General features: G+C 39.9%; 1 non-coding gene and 1 pseudogene across 1 annotated transcript; both read right to left on the bottom strand.

The window, feature by feature from the left end:
• Positions 1 to 556: 556 nt before the first annotated feature.
• LOC100481144 lies at positions 557 to 10,842 on the bottom strand (annotated as a pseudogene).
• A 3,292-nt stretch (positions 10,843 to 14,134) lies between these two features.
• Positions 14,135 to 14,236, bottom strand: LOC117801255. Its single transcript, XR_004623780.1, has one exon. It is a non-coding gene; the product is annotated as a U6 spliceosomal RNA (small nuclear RNA).
• Between the last annotated feature and the right edge of the window lie 3,090 nt (positions 14,237 to 17,326).

The following is a 17,326-nucleotide window of genomic DNA, read 5'->3' as shown; positions in this document are numbered from 1 at the left end:
AATTGTGTACGTAGTTCGAGATGCCAGTGAGTAAAAAGAACAGAAGCTTAATTTATCCAAACTCAGTGAGGGCTTCTGAAATCTTACTTTAGCCGTGACAAAGAACGATCACTACTTTAAACATAACTGCTCTCCATTTACCTGGAGAAAATAAAAACATCTCTTTTTAGTCCCATCTTCCCTTGCCAATGTCCTCATACAAATGTTAGATATGGATCTTTGCACTTTCTGAAATTCAAATTCTTAGTGCTGTTCAACACAATCACTGATGGAAATAATACAGATATTTGGCAACTCAGTCCTGTTGTCATTAACAACTGAGACTCATACTTGATTGTAGACAGATATATATACAATTATATATATATTTTCATACATGCTTAGATTATTTACAGAAACATAGTTATATTAGCTTGCATATTATAGGCCAGTAGACAGATGCACATATAAAGTTAACTTTATTCACTCTAAGAACCAAGGAATATTTTTTAATAGAAGTACATATAGAAAGAAAGGATAGCTAAGAGCTGTTTCCTTTTAAATTTAAGACAAAATTGATAGTCGATAGCCTTTTAAAATAATCTGGCGTGAAAAATTATATTTTGTAATTGAAATAATTTACCACCATTATTGAAATTAAGAAAATACATTAAAGAGATTCTTTACTCTTTAGTTATTGCTTTAGAACCATGAAAAGGCATCACAGAGGAAGAACAGAGACAGGCTCCACAGTCCAAAAGAAATTGTTGAGTTTATCAATCTAATACTTCTTCCTAAAATAAACGCCCTCTTTTGAAGTAACTGAGTTGAATAAAAAAGCTGCAAATAGGATGTAACCTCCCATACAGAACATTTCGGTAGACTTACAGGAGATTTACGAGTATCTATCTCCACAACTAAGTAGACAATAAATCAGAAAGACACTTGATATAAACATAAAAAAATAAAACTGAAAGGTCAGAAGGCACATTCTAAAAAATATAATCCAGTAAATAAAAGAGAATGAAGGTGTACCAATAAAGTAAAATTCTCAAGAAACAGTTGAGACTTAGAAAACTATTTTAAAAATTAAACATTTAAATTTTATGTAAAAACAAAGAATACTTTCTTATAAGGGCTTTTTATCACTTAACTCTAAAAAAAAGTTTTTAAAAATTCACAACAGAAGTAAGAGGAAATAAAATTTTCTCCCAATTAGAATATTCTATGAAGCACCTCATTTTCTCTTAAGTTTTCCTTAAACAAAACAAAACAAAACAAAAACCCAAGAACAACAGATGACACTAGTGTGGTATAGAGTTCACTGTAGACTCATTGCTATTTTCTTTATCCTGTTTTTCTTCTTCATGTGGTGATTCTGGTTCATTTCTGCTATTTTCTTCCTCACTGGAATCACTGTCCAAACCGTCTTCAACCCTGGCAGATTTCTTGTCATATGAAGAACTTTCACAGGCTTCGTCTGTGGGAACAGCTCCTTTCCGTTGGGGTAAGATAGTAAAAAATGCTTCTTGCCAGTCTCTGGTTTCCAGACATTCCAGAATGATCTCAAACACATGATTAATTGCCAAAACTTTTCTACTATTCATCTTCACAAAATTTCCAAGGGGGAGCTGTGCATGACCAAGTCCATGATCTGATGCTTGTTTCTATGTGAGTCCCTTGTGATGGCCTCCAATCACATAGGCCTTTGATTCATCTCATTCCTTCAGTACATTAGGTGAGTCTGATGTTAGGTAAATCAGGTCTTCTTTCTTTATGAATTCACTATAATGCTCTGGTTTGATGTGGATATCCTTCCAGTTGACCCATCCTTTGTCATTTTCATCCATGTTCTTTTTCAACTGGCCTCCATGGCCTGTCAAGTAAAACTGCACAGGATGCAGTGCTCGTCGATTTTCTGCATAGCATCGCTGAATCTGCTTATGAAGCTTCTTAATGTCCTTTAATACCATCGAGCTGTCAAAACTGCCATCAATGATAAGGCGGAGTGTGCTGTGAACAACATCTCTTCGAATACGTCATTGTCGTTCTAATTGTTTTCTTTTGAGTTTTTCCTTCCGCTTTTGTTTGCGGAGTTCTCGTTGTTCTTCCCATTGTTTCTGTTTAATTAGCTTCTTCATTTGTCGTTTAGATATTGGTTCAAACCCTTCACCTAATCTTGCTTCTGGCTCTTCTCTTGATCTTCACTTAAGCTTTGCTTTCTTTCAACATTAGAAGACTCAATAAATGCTGGCAACATTTCAGAGGACATTATCTGATGCCTTGAGCTGAGGAGTTGTCAGGGAACTGAGAGCACCAACACTGAGCCCTTTCGTAATGGTCTTGATACAGCTCATGAATCTTCCTTAGGAAACTTCAACTCCCAGAGGCAGGGACAGCAGCTATGTGTAGGAGCTAAAATGGTATTCCTGTCCATTAGCCTAAAACATTTTATCTTTCAATGTCTATGGGGCAATACCAAAAGAATTTAAGAACACTATGTTCATAGTAAACAAGCCAACATAATTATTTTAATTTACTTAGTCCAATAGAGAACACTACCATGATACATCATAGTAGAGGTGTCACTAGAGCAATGAAATAAAATAGAGACAACAGGAACAAATCCAAAGATAGGTAGCCGCTTGATAAACAACCAACTTGACATTTCAATTCAGGGTAACGTATGACTATCTGAATAAATAGGGTTGGCATAATTTACTTTCCACCTGAAATAACACCCCCAAACAATAAAGTTCCATGCTTATTTTTTTAATTATGTGAGAAAAGATATGATAAATTAAGTTGAAAAGCAAATGGTAGATTGGAGCAAAATAATTGGCATTGTATGTGACAGGACAAGTGTCATTTCCCCTATTATACAAATACTTCCTATTAATTCATAAGAAAGACAAATAACCCAGCAAAAGAATGGGCAAAGATATGAACAGGGTATCACAGACAAAATGCAGTTATCAATAAACATTTGAAAATATACATAACCCTATTAGCAGTATGGAAATGCAAGTTAAGCAGGACAATTTCAAGTTCAGGTTGTCTAGGAGTGCCTGGGTCATGATCCCAGGGTCCTGAGATCGAGCCCTGCATTGGGCTCCCTGCTCAGCGGGAAGCCTGCTTCTCCCTCTCACACTCCCCTTGCTTGTGTTCCCTCTCTCACTGTCTCTGTCAAATAAATAAGTAAAATATTTAAAAAAAAAAGATTGTCAATTATTAGGATCAACGGAATCTGACGTTATTGAGGGTGGGGCTGAAACTGGCAATTTCATACATAGCTGATGAGAATGTCAATTGCTACAATTTTTTTGTGAAATTAATCTGGAAATATCTACTGAAAATTGAAATACCCATATGCCTTAAGGATTCCACTTAGAAGAATGTAGCCCATAGAAATAAAAGGCAGTATATAAGAATATATGTTTAAGAATCTTTATTATGGCATTATTTGTAATGTAAAAATATCTACCTCCAAATGCCCCGAAAGTACATTGTAAGGAACAGTTGAATAAATTGCTATGCCCGTACCATGTACTATTATGCAGCTAGCAGAAACGGTGTTAGGTGTGCGTTATTGCTTTGGAGATATCCATGATATATTACTAAGTGAAAAAAGACATTGTAAAATAATGTATGTGGTGTAATGCTATTTTTAAACAACAACAACGAAAAATCCCAAACTCTCCCTGTGTGTGTGTGTGTGTGTGTGTGTGTTTATAGAAGACACTGTTACATTTATCTTGGGGGCAGGAGTGAGGGCGGACTGTTCCATTTCTTAAATGTTTCCCTTTGACTTGTTAAATCATGTTACTTTTGTTATTTAAAAAATCTAGGGGCGCCTGGGTGGCACAGTGGTTAAGCATCTGCCTTCAGCTCAGGGATCGAGCCCCACATCAGGCTCTTCTGCTATGAGCCTGCTTGTTCCTCTCCCACTCCCCCTGCTTGTGTTCCCTCTCTCGCTGGCTGTCTCTATCTCTGTCAAATAAATAAATAAAATCTTTAAAAAAAAAAATCTAATAGGGGCTCCTGGGTGACTCAGTTGGTTAAGTATCAGGACTCTTAATTTCAGCTCAGGACATGATCTCAGGGTTGTGAGATCGAGCCCCGTGTCCAGTTCCGTGCTGGGTGGAGTCTGCTTAAGATACTCTCTCCTTCCCCCTCTGCCCCTCCCCCTCTAAAAAAATCTAATAAAGCTCAAGCAAAACACGAAAAGGTAAAATTTTCCAATATTATCACTGAATCACTTTACCCAGACAATTCTAGGAGAACCACCTTCAAAAAACCAAAATACCGTTAGCATTAGTGACAAGGCGCTGAGAATATGATTACAAAGACTCTAGGAATTCCCAAACTGTCTTCAAACAAACTAGAAAGATGCTGAGGAGTGGCTCTTTAGCCCTTTTTAAGTAAACTCCACTGCATCTTAAGTATAAATATCTAAATTGCCTATGAATTAAAAAGATTTATGGTGAATGACTCTTTTAAAACAACTAAGCCAATCTGAACAAATAAAATACAGATAATAGGAAGTTGCTCCCACATTCTAACAAAAGCTTACTCAAAAATATTCAAAGAATAAGCATTAATATTATTTGGGAAAAACTTAAATTTCCACTTATAAATGATAAAATTAATGTACGATGAAAAGTAGTGTTGTGATGAACAATTACATTTAGGAAGACGTCACGGAAATTTGGAAAATGTTAGGGATATTATATTATCTTTAAAAAGTACAATACAAAATTTTATATGCTTATGATTACAACCAAGGAAAACAACAGCAACAATACAACTTTTGTGTAGAAAAAAGACCAAAAGGAAATGGACTAATATGTCAATAAGCGATAGTCTTTGGGGGTTGTGTAATATGGGATTTTCTGTCTCTTTTTCTATTTTCTATATTTTCCAAATATTCGGAAATAATTATTATTATCATATAGCACTTTATTTTTATAAGTGTATGAGAGCTTTACTTTTTCTTAAGTATTTACGTATGTGTATTTATGCACCATTCCATCTAGCTTGTTTTATACCTAAATAATACTAATTATTAATAGTAAATGACTACTAGTTGCTAGTACTACTAGAACAAAATACTAATAGTACTCTGTTCTAGTAATTATATAGGGATAAAGTGTTATATACTGTAATAGAATGAACAGTGTTTAAAATTTAGATAGTAGATATTCGAATTATCATAGTAAGTTCTATATGATATGTATAAATAATGTTATAATAATTATTATTACATGTAGCACTTTACTCCTTAATACTAGTAGTAGTAAATAATTATTGAGGGATAAATAAAGAGCTAAATATAAGGCAATACATAATATTTGGACAGTTAATTTAACCTTGTAATTGTATAAGAGATTTACTTCCTAGAGCTCCAGGCTGAGACCTCATAGGTAATTTGCTTCAACTCTTAAATATCATGCTTCATTAGCAGTGTGGAATTTCAGCCCCATTCACTAAGCCCTGCAGGTTCTGTGCCCAACATTCCTGTGCCTTAGCTTAAAGCAGTTCCTGTCGACAGTATTCAAGACTTTTGAAAAAGTCATATTAATAGCCAATAAAGAAGGGCCATTACATTAATCCAGCGTAGCACACCCCACCATGACAGGTCATCGCAGAGAGGCTATATGGCACCACAATACAGAAAAGAGTGGGGGGAAACAGGCATTTGTCTCATGCAATCTTACCAGACCCTCGCCTAGCATCTCAGAGCCTTTGTCTTCCAAACTGTCAACAGACATCATGTCTCTAAGTGATCATGTTAGAGGAATAATGATATATCAGTAAAGAATATTCCTCTTTCTGGGGCACCTGGCTGGCTCAGTCAGAAGAGCATGTGACTCTTGGGGTGTCTGGGTGGCTCAGTTGTTAAGCATCTGCCTTCGGCTCAGGGTGTGATCCCAAAGACCAGGGATCGAGCCCCGCGTCGGGCTCCTCCGCTGGGAGCCTGCTTCTTCCTCTCCCACTCCCCCTGCTGGTGTTCCCTCTCTCGCTGGCTGTCTCTATCTCTGTCAAATAAATAAATAAAATCTTAAAAAAAAAAAAAAGAAGAAGAAGAACACGTGACTCTTGATCTCAGGGTCGTGAATTCAAGCTCCAGGTCGGGCGTAGAGATTACTTAAATAAATACAATTTTTAAAAAAAAGAATATGCCTATTTCTAACTCTTCCCTTCTGCACCTAGTTGAATGTTGCTGCTGCCCTGATCATGTCCATTTGCCAACCAGCAAACGTGGTAGCATTACAGAAATGGGTGGGCTAATGATGCCAAGGGTCAAAATCCCACACCAGTAATTCCCCCTAAATGTTCCCTTTTTTCGGAGGACCCTCGAACTCACCAGAATAAGAGACACTGATATTGGTACGATGTTTTGACTCTCGCTAGCTTCCAAAAAAGAGTTTCTACCCTGAGCCAACAGGAAAGCTGGGAAAGTCATCAGGTCCAAAGGAAACCATTTTTTCAGCATCCACTATGCACCAGGCCCTTGGAGTTTTAAGGCACAGAAACCAATTTAAACGAGGGTAGGTACGATGGGGAGGGAGGTGGCAATGATTCAGGGCATCGGGGAAATCTCCTAGAACCGAAGGGTCATGGGTGTGCATGAGTCTAGACACGGACTCAGTCCTAATCAAGGCCTTGCCCCCATCTGGCCCTTGCCCCTCACCGTCTCTGCCTGAGCCTCCACCTGTTTCTCACTCACGTTGCCTCTGGTTCTCACTCTCCTTCACCTCCCTGCTTCTGCTTCCTGATCTCCTGCTTGACCCAATTTAGCTGTCTCAGCCTTGCTCTAAATGACCTTTCAGCCTCCCATAGATTACAATTTCCCCTGGGTCTCTTTTTTTTTTTTTTTTTTTTTTAATTTTTTTTTTTGACAGAGATAGAGACAGCCAGCGAGAGAGGGAACACAAGCAGGGGGAGTGGGAGAGAAAGAAGCAGGCTCCTAGCGGAGGAGCTGGACGTGGCTCGATCCCACAACGCCGGGATCACGCCCTGAGCCGAAGGCAGACGCTTAACCGCTGTGCCACCCAGGCGCCCCTCCCCTGGGTCTCTTAACTCAGATTCTAGACAGAGGGAATGTGATCACTGAATCTATGAGTGAATATAGTCATGAATGAATCGATCAATAAATTAATAAATTCAGCATTCCTCTCCTTTGAGTTAGGACCTTTAAAAACAATCCACCGAACTCACTTATTTGCCCAAAACATCCTCAGGTAGAAATTTGCAAAGATGACTCCAGGTGAGAACGTTAAGCCATGCATTTCATCACAAAGGAAATTTTGTATGTAATGTTTTTATGTTTCTGTTTAAAGTCCCTTGTATTTACCGTCCCAAACTGTATCTATTAAAATAGCATCATGTTGAATAATTTCCATTAAGATGAAACAAAACAAAATCGTGTACCTTATAAGTCAGGCACTTGTCAAGTACTTTATTTCATTTAATCTTTACAACACCTGAAGAATAGGTATGATTATGCAGCCCCTGAATGAAGAAATTTAGCCTCAGAGGGTTTAGAAATCATTTTCACGCTGTCAGAGCAGAGGTAGGATTCCCAAAAGGTCTCTCTGACTGTAGTACATGTGCTTAGCCGCTGCCCTATGAAACTACTTTGTACTCGGTGAAAAAAGACGTTTAAGCCCTGTGCTATATAAATCTATTTAATACAGACATTTTGCTAAACTTTTAGCAGTGAAGCATTGTGACGACTCAGCAATTAATTTGAAAATATAATAGAGTTGGTAAAATGAAAAGCTGATATTTGTCACCTTTAAAGTTTCTCTTAAGCACTTGAGATGTTTTAAAACTAGCAATTGATTGAGAACTCCGCACTTTGCTGGATGTTCCTATCAGCCCCCACACTGTTATCGGTCAGCATTAGTAGGACAGAGGTGAAGTTATTCCTTATCACAGTGAAGGTATCCTGTGGAATTGTTCCTGACTTGCAAAGTTTAAAACAGCATTTCTAGATTCCAACTCTAATTGCCATATCATTTAAAAATCATTAGTCACTACTTTAAAATGGACATAAATTCACAAAATTTACAAAACCAAATCCAATATATGATGTTTAATGTGTACTTTCCCTTGGACTGTGATTATTATATATTTTGGTGCTCTCAAGTATGTCCTACTCTGCTGTCACCACCCAAACACCACCATGTCACTGCTTATCCAATTCTGTGTTACTATGAAGTAGGACGCCCTTGGCCTTATTACATGAGATCACAGCAGCTGTCCTTCAGAGCATGCTCTTGTCTCCATACAGCACCTTTAACCATCATAGCCCAAAAACTGTCTTTCCAGTTCTCTAAATCTCCAACAAAGAGAGATGTGCCTCCATTATCTACACAATGGCCTCAATTCTCTCTTGCCCTCTGGATACCAATGTTGTCTGAAATGGCATTACATCATCTGGAATTCCTTGCTGCATTTCCTCAGTGAGTTGAGCTCTAGATGCAGCACAGGGGCTGGTGGAAGGTTCTATTAAGCCACACGTTAGCTCTCCTTTCGTTCTGTTTTTCTGCCCTGCTAGGATCTTGACTCTAAGGGTCATATTCAGATCCAGCCTCTCATATCATCATGGTATCTGAGATTTTCTTCTCTCTCATAAAGACAATTTCATTGGCCAATATTATCTGGGCATGAATCTGGCTCTAATACCTTCCCCAGGCTTAGTTTCTTTTTTTTAACATTGCTTAAATTTCAAGTATACCTTGAGTTTTGTAGAGCTATTTCAGAGAGAAATCAAAGGCAGATGTGGCTTTAAGATTAGAACACAGGGCAGAAGTTTTTGCAAAATTGTTACTGGCTTGCCTGCCTGCCTTCCTTCCTTCCAACCTTTTGATTCCCTTCTCCTATTAAAAAAAAATATTTGGCAGAACGCAGGCAGAATTCATCTGAATTCACCATTCAAGTCTTTCCATTCTAATCAGCTGCAATACAAATCTATTTTGCCAAGAATTTCCCTTTCTTTCTTTGAATAGCACAGGCAAAATACCAATACTCAACCCATAAAGCACAAAAAGAGAAATCTTCTTATCAATTGGCTCAGTAGAAAAAGATATATTGAGGAAAATAATATTAGTTGATAACATTTCCCCTAGGTTAAGTGTTTCTATCCACCTGCTAAGGAGAGAAAATCAGAGCTGGAGGACCGGTATTCTGAGCCCTTTGTGAGGGCTCCACAGCTCCTTACTGCTGTGCCTATCTCGAGGTTTCTAGAGATGGCAACTTCACTCCCAGCAATTAATTAAAGCAATAATTAAAATAACATCCCTTATTCCTGACTTCCTTGCAAATCATACGATTATGAAGCAGTGGCTTCTTGCGTCTGCCTCAATGCGCGCTGACTCCCCCACATACGTCAGTTATCCTATAAATTAGGAACCAGCCATAACCATTAAGCACTACATTGTTATTCCTTATTTTGATTAATTCTCTTCCTCCAGAGCACATGTCTAGATGACGGCATCTGTTCTGAAGAGCTTCCATCTGGAGAGCTACAGTTCTCATTTCTTTCCATCTGCGTATGTACGATTCATTGTCATGAAATGGGCTTTAAAAATAGTATTAAATATTTGATTGAATTAACCCGCAGAAAATGTCAGTCTTTTAAAACTTCAAACTGGGGAAAGGAAACATGAGATTAGTCTAAGTAAAGCAGTTCCATCCTTAAAAAAAAAAAACACATCTCATGTCTAATACTGTCAGTATGGTCTGGATTTGCAGCAATGATTGATTAATGCCGTGTGCCTATCTGCCAAGTGGACTCCTCCTGCTATGGTGTTCAATAATGTACATTGTAATTAATGATTTTTTTCTCTCTGAAACTGAAATGCCAACATGATTGTAGTGCATTTGCTGAGGACAGAGCTCAGCAGAGCATCTCAAGAAAAGAACTAAAATAAAAAGACAACAGCCCACTTACCACAAAAGACTTGTGGCTCAATGAAACCTGCTCCCTCGGAACGTTCGGTCTTAGGCAGAGAGAAGAGTCCCTTCTGCTCACAAAGAATGTCTGGTCATCTTTCTTGTACACACGGACTGTGGCCGCAGTCAATTCAACTAGGGATTTAGGGTCTCTGTTTTATGCTCAGAAGCTGCTTCTGTGGGCATCCTTCATACTTTGTATCAGCCTGTGCCCCCTCACAGGCAACATGCATGCTGTAGGAAGCCGATGGAACTTGGTTTTGAAACCGAATTGCCACTAACTAGCTGTGTGGCCTTGTGTGAACCGCTGGACTGAGCCTCAATTTCTCCATCTGTAAAATGAGCATTCAAGGAGACAGTATCTGTCAGGTATGAGACACAAGGGGCTCTCGTTCCTAATGAGAATTTAATTGTTTTATATTCAAACAACGTGGAAGTTTATCCTTATATGGTCCCTCGGGAGAAACGTGTCATAAACTTGCCTGCTTTTCGACACGTCTGTAAGTTTTTAAATGAGGACGGAATGGAAAATCCTTACTTTTTTTTTTGATTCACGATGGCATCTACATGCTGAGGACATATTTTTGATTCTCTTCTCTGCGGAAATCCCATTAAAATACTAGTCCAGGAATAAAAACAGGAGTAAAAGCAAGCTCTTCAGAGGGTGACCTTGCAGATGAGAGATTTAAGCAAATTTCTGGAAGACAGCAACTGATAGAATTTGAGGAGGTGGCAGTTCAGAATATTCTAGAAGGTAGCTGCCGTGGAGAAGGGAACCAATCTTCCCAACACAGCTCCAGTGTGGTTCTGGGGTCAGGTGTGACAGGGATGAGAGAGGAGCTAAAAATATAGGCATGGGGGCGCCTGGGTGTTCAGTCAGTTCAGCATCTGACTTCGGCTCAGGTCATGATCCCAGGGTCCTGGGACTGAGCCCCACGTGGGGCTCCCTGCTCAGTGGGGAGCCTGCTTCTCTCTCTCCCTCTGCTCCTTCCCCAGCTCATTCTCTCTCTCTCTCTCTCTCTCTCCCTCCCTCAAATAAATAAACAGAATCTTAAAAAAAAAAAAAAGACACAGTACTCATAGAAAGTACTTACGTAGGGGACCCTCAGAAAGCAAGAACGAAACTTCAGGTCATAGGCTTAGTCCTGGGGATGCAACATACAGCATGATGACTGTAGTTTACAACATTGTATCGTGTAATTTGCAAGTTGCTAAGAGAGTAAATCTTAAAAGAAATCATCCCAAGAAAAAAATTGCAAGTATGTGGGGATAGATGTTCACTGAACTTACTGCAGTGACCATTTTGCAGTACATGCATGTATCAAATCATTACGTTGTACACCGTAAACTCATATAGCACTGTAGGTCAATTATATCTCAATCTAAAAAAATAAAACAAGAACCAGCTCTTTGAAATAAGAAAATGTGGTAATAAAAAATCTAAAATCAAATGAATAATTGGAAGATAAAGTCAACGAATTTTCCACCCAAAGAAATAACAATAATAATAAAACCTCCACGAAATAGATAATAGCAGGGGGGAAAAAAAGAGAGACACAGAGGATCAATCCATTCTGCTCATAAAAATTCTAATAAGGGGGACCTTCACGAGCCAAGGAGACTAAATGAAAAAAGGAATATCCAGCGTTTTATTTCCAATATGTTATTCTTTATGCCCCTTCATATGTCTTTAAATACGTCCTAATTTTTAAAGACCCAGACTCAGATATACCACTGTGAAATTTCAGGGCCCCAAAATAAAAGAATATTCTAAATCTTGCAGAGAGCAGCAACAGGTCACCCACAGGAAATAAAACTTCAACTGCATTAGTCTTCTCAGCAGCTAATTTCTGAGGAAAAATCGTTTTGAATCAAGGGTACCCTACAGAAGCTATCAACCTAGAATGGGAAATGGTCATTTTCCTTTTATGACATGCAAGAACTCATAGAGTTTAGATTGCACTCTTTCTGAAGAATTTACCCGAAGGTGAACACCAAGACAGAGGCTGATAAGGGATCTGAGAAGCCATGTCACTAACCAGGCATCTACTGAAAGCACACTTCAAGGTGACACTTGAGCAGCTATTCTGAAAAAAATCAGTCCATGTTAGAATGTGAAACCACAGCACTCCAAGGGGACACTCTCCAAGGGATAGGAGAAGGAGAAGAAAAAATTCAATCAACACAATCAATAAGATATACAAATAACAGTGAATAAGGCCCATTATTTTTCATTCACCAGCAACAATAAGAGAGAAAGCAATCAGAAAGTAGGAAAAAAAATCTGGGGCGCCTGGGTGGCACAGCGGTTAAACGTCTGCCTTTGGCTCAGGGCGTGATCCCAGCGTTGTGGGATCAAGCCCCACATCAGGCTCCTCTGCTATGAGCCTGCTTCTTTCCTCTCCCACTCCCCCTGCTTGTGTTCCCTCTCTCGCTGGCTATCTCTATCTCTGTCCAATAAATAAATAAAATCTTTAAAAATAAATAAATAAATAAATAAATAAATAAATAAAATCTTTTAAAAAAAATAGGAAAAAATCAATTAAAAATCACAATTCGGGGCGCCTGGATGGCTCAGTTGGTTAAGTGCCTGCCTTTGGCTCAGGTCACAATCCCGGGGTCCCGGGATTGACGTTGCATTGGGCTCCCTGCTCAGTGGGGAGTCTGCTTCTCCCTCTCCCTCTGCCTCTCCACCCCCGCTCTTGTGCTCTTTCTCAAATAAATAAAATCTTAAAAAAAAAAATCACAATTCAAATATACAGCAACTAAACTGGAGTGTGGTTCTGAATAAGACAGAATATAAGAAAGGAGAGACATTTGACCTTGATGCCTAGAACTTTTCCCTTGGGGAGGTTCAAGTTTCATGACAATGAGACCACAAAGAGGCATGTGTGAAGCACATGACATGGGTCTGTGACAAACCAGTCATGACTCGTAAAAGAGCGAACACTACTTTTTTCTATTTCAACACGTACAACCAACCTATAAACAAGGTTAATTATGATTACAGCAGAATACAAATTTATCAACACTGACTTCGTGAAGGTTAGAGGACAGTGAACAGAAGTCAGGAAATAAGGGAGGGAAGAAATGTGGAAGAAAGGGTAAGGGTGTTAATATTCTCATCATAAAAGGAGCCATCACAAAAGGCTTTGAAAACCAATGGAATAAGACATAGTTTTTAGCATATTATTTACAGTTATAAAGAAACTAAAAATACAAATTGGGACAATGGAGGAACTAAATCGTCACCCATGATAGCAGAAAATCAATATTTAATATCCAATGTTGACAGATCAAGAAGTGGCGATGTAAGTATGTAATTTAGAGATGCATTAGGTAACCACCAACAGAACTTACAACATAAATGATTAACAGCGGCTGCTTTGGGAGAGACAGGCTGGAAGTGAGAGCACCGATGTGTGGACTGATCTCTTCTCACTATAAGTTGTTCTGAGCTGCTTCAATTTTTCAGCTGTGTGCTTGATGGCTTGGATTAAAAAAATACATTTTAAAAGTCTAAATTATGATATTTTACTCCATTTACAGAAAATAATTTAACGGGGACTCTAAAAACTCTAGGCCTCTACTAAGCACCTACTCTCCACATCTATAATGGAATAAAACCGAGGTTCAAAATCATCATGTAGATATGTTTTGAGATATGATATGCCTTTGTGAATTAAAAATAATACCGTGTTCCAAACCATTTCAGTGTTGAATTTAATCTTATTTTTATTTTTTTTTCATTTCATTTATTTATTTGACAGAGAGAGAGAGAACACAAGCTGAGGGAGGGGCAGAGGGAGAGGGAGAAGCAGGCTCCCCACTGAACATGGAGCCCCACATGGGGCTCGATCCTAGGACCCTGAGATCATGACCTGAACCAAAGGCAGATGCTTCACCAACTGAGCCACCCAAGCACCCCCTTATTTTAATTTTTAAAATTTTTGATTGAAAACATATGATGAAGACAATGACTCCTTCCTACCTAAATATTTAATTAAATTGGAAGATCTTTTTCTATGCACAATCCCTTGTGAATTTACATGGTCCTCAATGTTTGGCAAAATCAAAGAAAACTGTTCACTCTGATTCTTAAGAGAGGCTAATAAAAAGAGTGGGAGGGGGATCTGCACTTTTATTTATTTATTTATTTATTTATTTATTTATTTATTTATTTATTTATTTATTAAATAGGGAAGGCTTCATGAATTTGTGTGTCGTCTGCCACAGGGGCCATGCTAATCTTCTCTGTATCGTTCCAGAAATCTGCACTTTAAAAAAAAAAAGTTTATATAAGAACTACCAACTTAGAATCAAGCACTCTATATTATACTTGATTATTGTGCAAATACACAGCTTAGATTTTTTCAATGTGATATCCTTATTTAAAAAATTTTTAAGAATCCCTATATATAGCTAAATCGTGGAAGGAGCCGAGATGCCCTTCAACAGATGACTAGATTAAGAAGCTGTGGTCCATATATACAATGGAATATTACTCAGCCATCAAAANGAATCATGGAACTTAACATCAAAAACTAGGGATGTACTGTATGGTGACTAATATAATAAAAATTATTATTTAAAAAAATCCCTATATAATTAACATACAGTGTTATATTAGTTTCAGGTGTCACAATATCTTTTTTTTTTTTAAGGTAAAGAGAAGGAGTCCTAGGTCTATGCTTTTTTTTTTTTTAACGAATTAAAAAGTAGTTTGGAAGTTGAAGGTTTCTTCTTACCTCAAATAGGCCGATTAGAATGTAGCCTAATGCTGGGGCGCCTGGGTGGCACAGCGGTTTAGGCGTCTTCCTTCGGCTCAGGGCATGATCCCAGCGTTATGGGATCGAGCCCCATATCAGGCTCCTCTGCTATGATCCTGCTTCTTCCTCTCCCACTCCCCCTGCTTGTGTTCCCTCTCTCACTGGCTGTCTCTATCTCTGTCAAATAAATAAATAAAATCTTAAAAAAAAAAAAAAAGTTAAAAAAAAAAAAAAAAGAATGTAGCCTAATGCTACTTATCACAGGGTGGGTTTTCCAGAAGCAGATACTGAAACGAAGTCTGGGGTTCAAGATGTTTCCTGGGGATCAATAGCGGTGAAAGCTTGTGGGAAGAACTGGGCAGAGGGGGAAAAGGAGCTGTAGGCCTCATAAAGCCCGTGGACGGGGGGGAGCTATAGAGCAAGCAGCACCTATTAGCGTTGTCCCTCAGTGCCCCGAGCTAGCGGGCCTTCCTACACCACCTCTAGACACCGGCTGCCTAGCTCGGGCATGATCGCACACCCAGCGGCTGCTTGCAGCCCAGGTAGGTCCTGAAAGAGCCATCAGCTGGGAGCCGTGTGGCGATGGACCTCTCCACAGCTCGACAGTGAACCTCCCTTGAGGGGGATATGGGTGGCCCATATCTGGGTCTACCTTCCCACTGACCTGTGATAACGTGATAGCTAAATGCAAAAAAGCACCTATCTCATTATGGAGAAACACGTTTGGTATGCGGATTGTGGGGTTAGCTGTTCTGGGCCCCCCACCAGCTGCAGGAGATGGCCTTGCTGGTTGTTCTAGCCACCCTTGCTTCTGCTCAAAAATTACTTTCGCAGGCACACCTCCATGTATTTTGGAAACATCTCTTGTCAACCTCCGTTGACTCTGCCTCCTTTGGCTTTGGACCTTGACTCCACCTCTCCGTTTAGCCTCCTTGGATTCACCACCGCATTTTGGGCTGTTGAAAAACTGCTGGCAGGTGCCTCCCCCAAACGGGAGGTAGAAAGCCGCAGATCACCAGACAGCTTCCGGAGCACCCTCCCCAGGGCCCCACGGCCCCAGCTATCAGGAGCAGGGTGTCAGACCTGCGCGGCACCGAGGCTGGGCAAGTCTGAGACCTGAGAAAGGCAAAGCAAGTCTGCCCTCAGTGAGCAGTGGCTGCAGAGGGCACCGAGCCAACCACCCATTCTTTAGTCATTTCTGCCTGCAACCCTGATTTTTCTTGGGGGAACAACCATGCCTTTCTCAGATGCCATGGGTCAGTGAGGATGCCCAACCCTGAAGGCTCCAGGTGGTCCTCTGGCTCAGGTCTGGCCGGTCAGAAAGTCTGGATGTAGCGATCGGGTCAGAAATGGACACTTGACCCAGGCAGGGCAATAAAACTCTCCTCCAGGACTCATTCTTGAAAGGGGTGCTTTCTCTCTGTGGGCAAGCCTGTGTCAAACCTCAGTTCAGCCACACCTGAAATGGACATGTTGGCCACAGGAGCCGATAAGTTCCTTTCTATGCCTAAACTAGTTTGAAATGGGATTTTCTATTTGCACCCAAAAGAGTCTGAGCGAATACAGAACCTATCACAATCTCCTTAGTAAGTGCTGGTGCGGTTGATTTGATGGCGAGCTTGCACCAAATCAAAAGCCTCTTTGTAAGTTCACCCCTTATCCTGCCCCACGGAGCTGTGGCAGGCAGAGGCATTGATCCAAATATTGTGTCTGCATCGGTGGTTCTCAAACTTGGCCACGCATCAGAATCAGCTGGGAAACTCGAAAATTGGCGATTCCTGGTCCTCACCCTGGGTCTACAGAATCTGAATTTCTGGGTGTATCATGTATGTGTATTCTTAAAAATCTACAGAGATAATGTTAACCTCAGATTTAAGAGCTACTGATCCCATAATGCCACGTAATTGTTCCATTAAATGTAATAAATTGGCCAGCTGGAATACAGCCATGCACATGTCTCCTACATGTTTGTGTCATAGTTTCTACCTTAAGTTCAACAAGCAAACATGCATCCTTCCCGAAGAAACAACAGCAGCTCCGGCCGAAGAAAACTGGAGTGGACAGAAATGAAGAAGTGGATTTACCATGAAACTAATAAAGCTTAAGTTTCACGGCTCCTCGTGTGAGGCCCTTGTAAGCACTTCCACGGCCATATGTTCTCGTAAAATTTATGGGAGTACAATATTTTAACCACAAATGGCTGGGGCCACGGGTTCTTTCCCATTGCAGCTTCTCCTCAGTCATGTCTCCGCTTGTGTTGGGCTCTACAGGAGAAGCCACGGGCATTTTTGGATCATGACTAAGGAAGCTGAGGGGGTTACATATCGTTGTGGTTTAGTGGGCTATTTATGTGGCTCACAGACTCTTCCGTGTATACTTTAGTTAGTTCTAGCTGCCCCCCTACAGGAACCATTGTCAGTAGTGGTTCTAACACCCACTCTCCCGACACAGCTCACCTTGATAAATAAAGGTGCAGGGTCTGACGTGACCCTCATAATACGCCACGACATCAGGGACCCTGAAGACAAGCCGGTCCACGAGTGGTATCAATTCAGAAAGTATTTAAGATTTTCTTCTGCGGCCAACCTCAGAAATGCCTTGAAATCCTCCAGCTC

This window comes from Ailuropoda melanoleuca, chromosome 2 (assembly GCF_002007445.2).
Source record: "Ailuropoda melanoleuca isolate Jingjing chromosome 2, ASM200744v2, whole genome shotgun sequence".
In the NCBI taxonomy this organism is placed as follows: domain Eukaryota; kingdom Metazoa; phylum Chordata; class Mammalia; order Carnivora; family Ursidae; genus Ailuropoda; species Ailuropoda melanoleuca.
This window is presented reverse-complemented; position numbering and strand designations above follow the sequence as displayed.